This window comes from Podarcis raffonei, chromosome 11 (genome assembly GCF_027172205.1).
Source record: "Podarcis raffonei isolate rPodRaf1 chromosome 11, rPodRaf1.pri, whole genome shotgun sequence".
In the NCBI taxonomy this organism is placed as follows: domain Eukaryota; kingdom Metazoa; phylum Chordata; class Lepidosauria; order Squamata; family Lacertidae; genus Podarcis; species Podarcis raffonei.
In genome coordinates this window covers 53761016-53768431 of record NC_070612.1, presented here as the reverse complement: position 1 = coordinate 53768431, position 7416 = coordinate 53761016, and the positions used below count along the sequence as shown (strand labels likewise).

At 42.8% G+C, this 7416-nt stretch overlaps 1 pseudogene; it reads left to right on the top strand.

Moving 5' to 3' along the window:
* The first annotated feature begins 5903 nt into the window (after nucleotides 1-5903).
* On the top strand, nucleotides 5904-7137 carry LOC128423652 (spermidine synthase-like; annotated as a pseudogene).
* The last annotated feature ends 279 nt before the right edge of the window (nucleotides 7138-7416 follow it).

Here is a 7416-nt window from a genome sequence, read left to right as displayed (position 1 = left end):
CTTTATCTTAAAAATTCTTGTAAAATTATTGAGTGTTAAAATGTCATGGGTAAAGCATAACAGATTTACAGCGATAAATGATTGGATAGGAAAGAAAGAGGTTATAGAAAGGAACTAATAAGTAATTGGGACCAGGGGTTGCTGAAAAAAGTTCAAAACAGGGATGCAGAAAAGGGAGGCATGGGGAAGTCGCTGAAACTGGGTATATGAAAAAATTTATGAAATTATACATGTTTATATGTTTGTTTGTTTGTGATTGTCTTTTGTATTGTTTTATATTATATGTTGAAAAACCAATAAAAATTTTATATATAAAAAAAAAACAAACTGTGGGAGGCCGTGGAAGACAGGAGTGCCTTGCTTATTCCTTGCTTATTTTTTGCAGTAAAGAAAGGAATGGGAAAATGCAGTGGGAACAAATGCTTAGTGAATGGATAGCTTGTAACCTCCTCGCAAACACTATGTAAATAAATCAGAATGAATGCTCTGTGTAAATAAGCAACCTAGAAGTGGAGAAAAAGATCATCTAGAGTTTTTATTTAGTTGCTGTTCAGTGCCTATCTTGCTTGTACAGCCTCCTTTCCACCTACCTGTCTGTGTTCACCTGTATTGCTCTACCTGTCCCTGCCTTCCTGGAACCACAGCACTGAGCACCCGATGAACAGAAATACTTCATCTGCCTCATTGCGCTGCCTGCAGATCCAGAAGCCAGGAGGGCTTCCCATCTATGTTGCAAGAAACAATGTGTGTGCAGTGCGGTGCAGTGGTTAGAGCACTGGACTTGGCTCAAATCTTAGGTTCAAATCCCCACTAAGCCATGAGGCTCACAGGAAGACCCTGGTTCAGCCACTGTCTCGCAGGACTGTTGAGCCTTGAGCAACTTGGAGGAAAGGGATTTAAGAGTAATATATTGATACGTCTCCAGGATTCAGAAGCAGTTGGTTTCTTAACTTCTTCGTGTGGTGAACAATTTACAAGGAAAACAATACATTGGCACAGGATCATGCCCATTATATGCACTGGAAATAAACCCAATGCACAGACACAGATACATTTCGGAGCATAGCTCCATTTACCCACGATCCATCTAGCTCTTTTTTGTTTATTTTTAAGTTTTTATTTATACTTTTCAAGTTTATACATTTCATTAGCTTCACAATCAATTTAACATTTCAAAGTTTGACTTCCTTCCCCCTCTTTCTGCGGTTCCTTAAATTTATTTTTTAGTATTTTCTGCATATCCAAATTCATTTAATTTACTCATTTAATCATCTACCAGTACTTTAAATATGAAACTGTTTTATGAAACTGCAGGTTATTACAATAATCCTGCCAATGTTTCTATCTGTTTGCAATTTATCTGTAAATATTCAATAAACCATTTCATTATTTTATAAAAAGTTTGTTGTCTTTGTTGTCTAAACCAGCTTCCGCAGAACATGGCATCCATGAAAGAGAGAAATAAAAGAACGAAAGGACAGTTGACGTACTGAGGAAGAAATCACTAAGAAATTGTTAATAATAATAATAATAATAATAATAATAATAATAATAATAATATATAGAGATATGAAAAAATAGCAAATAAAGTTTCAAAACATATAATGCAAAACTGAAATGCATAAATATAAAAAAAATTAATGGAAGCTTTTTCTGTAATACTTTGAAGATTTTAATTACTACACAATAAAATAAAGGTACCTAACAAATTCCTTCCCCCTCTTTCTGTACTTCCTTAAATTTATTTTTAATATCTTCTGCATATCCAAATTAACTTAATTTGCTCATTTTTTCATCTACTTTAAATATATACTCTTATCAAACTGCAGGTTATTACAATGTTCTTATCTGTTTGCAATTTGTCTGTAAATATTCAATAAACCATTTCCATTCTTTTATAAAAAGTTTCTTATTCTTCTGGTACGTTTTGCCATTTCTGCATATTCTGTAGGTTTTTGTATCCATTCTTCCTTTGCTGGGACTTCTGCTTCTTTTCACTTTGGGGCAGGTAACATTATTGCTGCTGTAGTAGCATACATGAATAAGTTTCTATACAATTTAGGTAGTTCTGTCCCTATAATTCCCAAAAGAAAAGCTTCTGGGTTGTTTTCCCCTCACAAGTTATTTTGAACATCCTTTTCTTTTCTTTTTCTTTTTCTGAAAAGTTTTTATTGTTAAAATAATTCAGCATTAATACACACATATTGCAAATATACAAGCATACAAACATACATTTCCTACAATCCTTAAAAGTGTTCAAACATACCTACACTCAATCCCACAGATAATTCCTTTTCCCATCATCATCCCTCACGCCACCTTTGTGTTAGACTTCCAGTCTACTCAATTGCAATTTCTTTCCACTTCTATTACTTTCTTTCACACACCTTTAACCTAATTTCATACTTCTTTTTCTATTACACATTGTTAGCCATCTTATTTAGTATTTCAGTATTTAAAACGGAACTTGTTTATTCTAATAGGAGTTCTGATTTTTCAATATGGTTTTGCAAGTATCCTTTAAACACCTTCCAGTCCCTGCCTATCTTCTCTTTTCAGATCCTTCCCATTTCTCCCATTGTTTTGGATATATTGTAATACTCCAATAATTTAGCAAGCCACTCTATTTTTGTCGGTACAATACCATTTTTCCAATTTTTCGCAATCAATAGCCTTGCGGCTACTGTTGCGTACAAATATAATGTCTTGTCTTCTTCCTTTAGACTTCCTGGTACTATTCCCAATAGAAAACCTTCTGGTGCTTTCCTGAATGAATATCTGAACATTTTTTTTATTTTGTTATATATTGTTTCCCAAAATTGTTTGATGTTTAAACAATTCCACCATATATGTATCATAGTACCTTTTCCAGTGTTGCATCGCCAGCAGACATTGCTACAATTTTTATTCATTTTTGCTATTCTTTCGGGTGTTAAATACCTTCTATGTTGTATTTTGAGGTAATTTTCTTTCAATATATAACACATAGTGAATTTCATATCTTCTTTCCACAATTTTCCCCATTGTTCAAACATAAAATTTTCCCCAATATCTTGCGCCCATTTAATCATCCTTTGAACATTCTTTTCAATTCATTGTATATCATTTCCCATGATCCATCTAGTGTAGACAGTACTGAGCTAGATAGAAATGATCCACCTAGCTCATTACTGTCTAAACTGACTGGCAGCAGCTTTCCAGGATTTCAGATGGGGTGTCTCCAAGCCCTACCTGGAGATGCTGTGGTTTGAGTCAGGGACCTTCTACATAGAGCTCTATCACTGCTCTATGGTCTCTTGATTCCAAAATCACTAGATTAGGAGGCTGCTTGATACCCAAAATCTGTAGCACCCTATTATCAAATGGGGTTAATTCAAAGTAAATGGTAGCAGATGGGCATTGGTTAGAAATAAGAAATTACTGGATTACTCAAAAGCTAATACTAAGGAATGATTGCGAATTGAATTATGTACCATATTTTTGCTCTATAAGACTCACTTTTTCCCTCCTAAAAAGTAAGGGGAAACGTGTGCGTCTTATGGAGCGAATGCAGGCTGCGCAGCTATCCCAGAAGCCAGAACAGCAAGAGGGATTGCTGCTTTCACTGCGCAGTGATCCCTCTTGCTGTTCTGGCTTCTGAGATTCAGAATATTTTTTTTCTTGTTTTCCTCCTCCGAAAACTAGGTGCGTCTTGTGGTCTGGTGCGTCTTATAGAGCGAAAAATACGGTATTTTGAACCCAGCGGGTGAAGAGATGAACGAATATTGGGTCAATATGCAATCTAAGTAGCTTAGCCCAGGCAATGCATCTGTTTGCTATTAACTTTTCTTGAGATAAGTAAAGGTCAGGGGTTTTCCTGTGGTTTAATTTGAGAAGCAATTTGGATTTCCTGCCCTCAGCTGGAGACGTTGTTCGTATGAGACCGAAAACGGTCTCAGCCATCCAATAAAGGCTTATATTTCACAAAGGAAAACACCTACGGAAATTTCTGTGGGCTGTCAAAAGAATGATGTAAGGAGGGTTTTTTGGGAGAAGAAATGCTTGTCACTCCTTCGGAATAATTGTTAATGAGGGTGAAAATTCAATCAAGAACGAATGCATTCTCTTCCCGCCCCCCACCCCTTCTTCACAAAAGAATCTGACACTAGAACGACAATATTTCCCAAAAGTTCGGTTTCCATGATCAACAATGCTATTTCTTCAGGTGCTGAAGATTTTTTTGGATAGGATCAGCTGCTTAGTTCAGAGAGCAAAGCTGTCCGATTTGGTCCCCTAGTCTTGAGAGAACAATGATGGAGATGGAGTCCCATTCCTGAAATTTCGAAAATGCAGCCGTGTCACAAGGCAAGACCTGCCCTGCCCCAATGCAATAACTCAGGCATCCCCAAACTCAGCCCTCCAGATACTTTGGGACTTCAATTCCCATCATCCCTGACCACTGGTCCTGTTAGCTAGGGACGATGGGAGTTGTAGTCCCAAAACATCTGGAGGGCCGACTGTCAGGAGTGTGTGCAGGAGCCAGGCCCTGTGACCACTAGGGCTTCACAGGACTGGGGCTTTCCTAAGTTTGTTCTGAAGAGGCAAGGGACGGCCACACAGGTGAGGCTAATTGGTAACTCACAGCACCTGGTGGCAAAGAGCCGGGAAGGGATATAAGGTCAGCATTTCCCTTTGGCTCTTTGCCACAGCAACTGTGCTGGTCCTGTGGGCTAACCGAGAGGCAAGGTCTAAGTCCAGTCCGAGGTCGATGGTGCAGTATGGAGGCAGTCTGTAGAAGTTGAAGCTGGGTGCAGGGCAGGGAGTCGGGTGAGGTCAGGAGCTCCGGTAGGGAAGCAGGTCAGGGATCAGGCAGGAACTGACAACCAATGATGTTGTTCCCGCAACTTGGGGCTGGGGCTGGCTGGCTTTTATCTGCCCCAAGGCATAGGGCGGCCCTGATCCTCAGGTGACTCGCCTCTCCTGGCCTGGAGGCGAGCACTTCTCCTGCGGGAACTTAGTTCCCTCCCCCCAGTGGCGTAGCGTGGGTTGTCAGCACCCAGGGCAAGGCAAGTAATTTGCGCCCCCTAACCCGTGGATTTGCGCCCCCTAACCATAACCCCCAGATGTTGCGCCCGGTGCGGCCGGCCCCCCCTGCACCCCCACGCTACGCCACTGCCTCCCCCTCTCTGCCCTGAGCCTCTGCAGCTCAGGAGAGGCTGGAGGGTTACCGGACCCAGAGGCAACTTCAGCTTCCTCTGACAGGGCTGAGAGTGGAGCACCTGCAGGCAATGGGTTCTCCATCACCTCAGGAGCCTGAGCAGACTCAGCTGGTGCCTGCACCTCAGGATGCAGCACTGGTGAGGACCCTTCAGGCTCATGCCCCAGCCCCGGTTCTGCTGGTTCTGAAGGCGGGGATTCCTGTGCAGGCTGGGATTCTTCAGGTTCAGCATCCGAATCCGACTCCAGGCCATTACACCAACACACTTCCTGCTTTGCTGTGTTTGGCTTCTTGACTCCTTGCTTCCTGATCCTCAGACCCTTGGCTTCTGGGCTCCTGGCTTCCAGACCCCCATTCCTGCCCCCACCCCACCATCTTGCCCCCGGTCCAGACATCCTCAGCTGGGACTTCGACCGCCCGTAAACCGGACCGTGACACCAAGTTTCGGAATGCCTGCAAAAATTCCTTCCCCAACCACTATAAGGCACTGCTCTGTAAAACCAGCATCATTGAACTTGGCTCCTGGTCTTGTGAAAAGAGGATAATCTCTTCCCATTGTGCATGATACCCCACAAGGCCTTTCTGGCATTCATTTATTATTTCAGATATTTTTGTACTGCTTCACCTCCAGCACAGGTGGCCTGCATTTGCAGCATGGAGGCAAGGCAGAGGGGCAGCTTCTTCACCTTGCCCAGTTCGGCCAGACATGGAGCTTGGCCTGGGAGCAGGAGGAGGAGAAGGAAGGGTAGCAGCTGCAGGGGAGGGCAGAGGAGGCAGCAGCCCCAGCAGCCATTCTGGAGGACTTGTTCTCCGAGACGTGCAGCCTCTGGTCTGAGCAGGCCCTCTCACTGCAAGCCTAGGAGGTCCTGTGTCAATAGCTGTCACCCGTCCAGAAGATCATGGTCTTCAGGAGCAAAACATACAGGAATGTCTTGGTCCTTGATGGCGTCACCCAGTGCACAGAGGGACAAGTTTTCGTACCAGGAAATGATTGCTAACCTTCCCTTGTGCAGTCTCCCAAACCCACAGAAGGTGCTCATTATTGGGAGCAGCAATGGAGGAGTCTTGCAGGAAGTGGTCAAGCACCCTCTGTGGAGTCTGTAATACAGTGGTACCTCGGGTTAAGTACTTAATTCGTTCCGGAGGTCTGTTCTTAACCTGAAGCACCACTTTAGCTAACGGGGCCTCCCACTGACGCCGTCATGCAATTTCTGTTCTCATCCTGAGGTAAAGTTGTTAACCCGAGGTACTGCTTCCAGGTGAGTGGAGTCTGTAACCCAAAGTGTTTGTAACCTGAGATAGATAGATAAACTTTATTCGCATTAGCCAACGGCCATAGCAACATAAAACAAGCAATATATACAATTAAAAAGGGCATTCAAATGACCAAGATTATTGTTCAGATAGTGGCCCTTAATCTCATTGCACCCTCGATAAACCTAGCAACCTTTGCTGTTGTCTGATCATTTTGATCTGATAAAAGAAAGAGCAATGTGGCCACAAATGGGTGGCCTGGGATGGTAAGTAAACGTGGGGTGATGATCTCATTCCTCAGATCTTTATAAAGGGGACAGGACAGGAGAACATGAGCCACTGTTTCCAGATTGCCATCTCCACAGGGGCAGAGTCGTTTCTCAGTTGGAATCTTTTGGTATATGCCCTCAAGTACAGCCACCACCGCACGATTTCTGTTCTCATCCTGAAGCAAAGTTCTTAACCCAAGGTACTATTTCTGGGTTAGGGGAGTCTATAACCTTAACCGTATGTAACCTGAAGCGTGTGTAACCCGAGGCACCACTGTACAGTGCAAAATCGATGAGGATGTGATCCAAGCATCTAAGACGTATGTCCCAGGGATGGCCATGGGATATTCCAGCCCGAAACTCTCTTGGCATGTTGCGGGCAGTTTTGAATTCATGAAGCAGAACTAAGAGGCTTAATCTCTGAAGGTTCTAAGCAGGGCACAACGGAGAAAACCAATGAAAATTAATTGATTTAAATTGGGAGCTATGGAAGGCAAAGGATAGCTAAAGGGAACATTGGGCTTTCTGGGGAAATGAGGCAAATCTAGTTGTTGAAGGATCGTTCTGCATCACAGAGCACCTTTTGGCAGATTAATGATACGTCATTCCTTCGATCCCAGCCATTGCGAGGTTGTCACAAATCATCGCAGTACAATAGCGTAATGGAGGAGCAACAACCTTAAAAAGCCAAGCTCT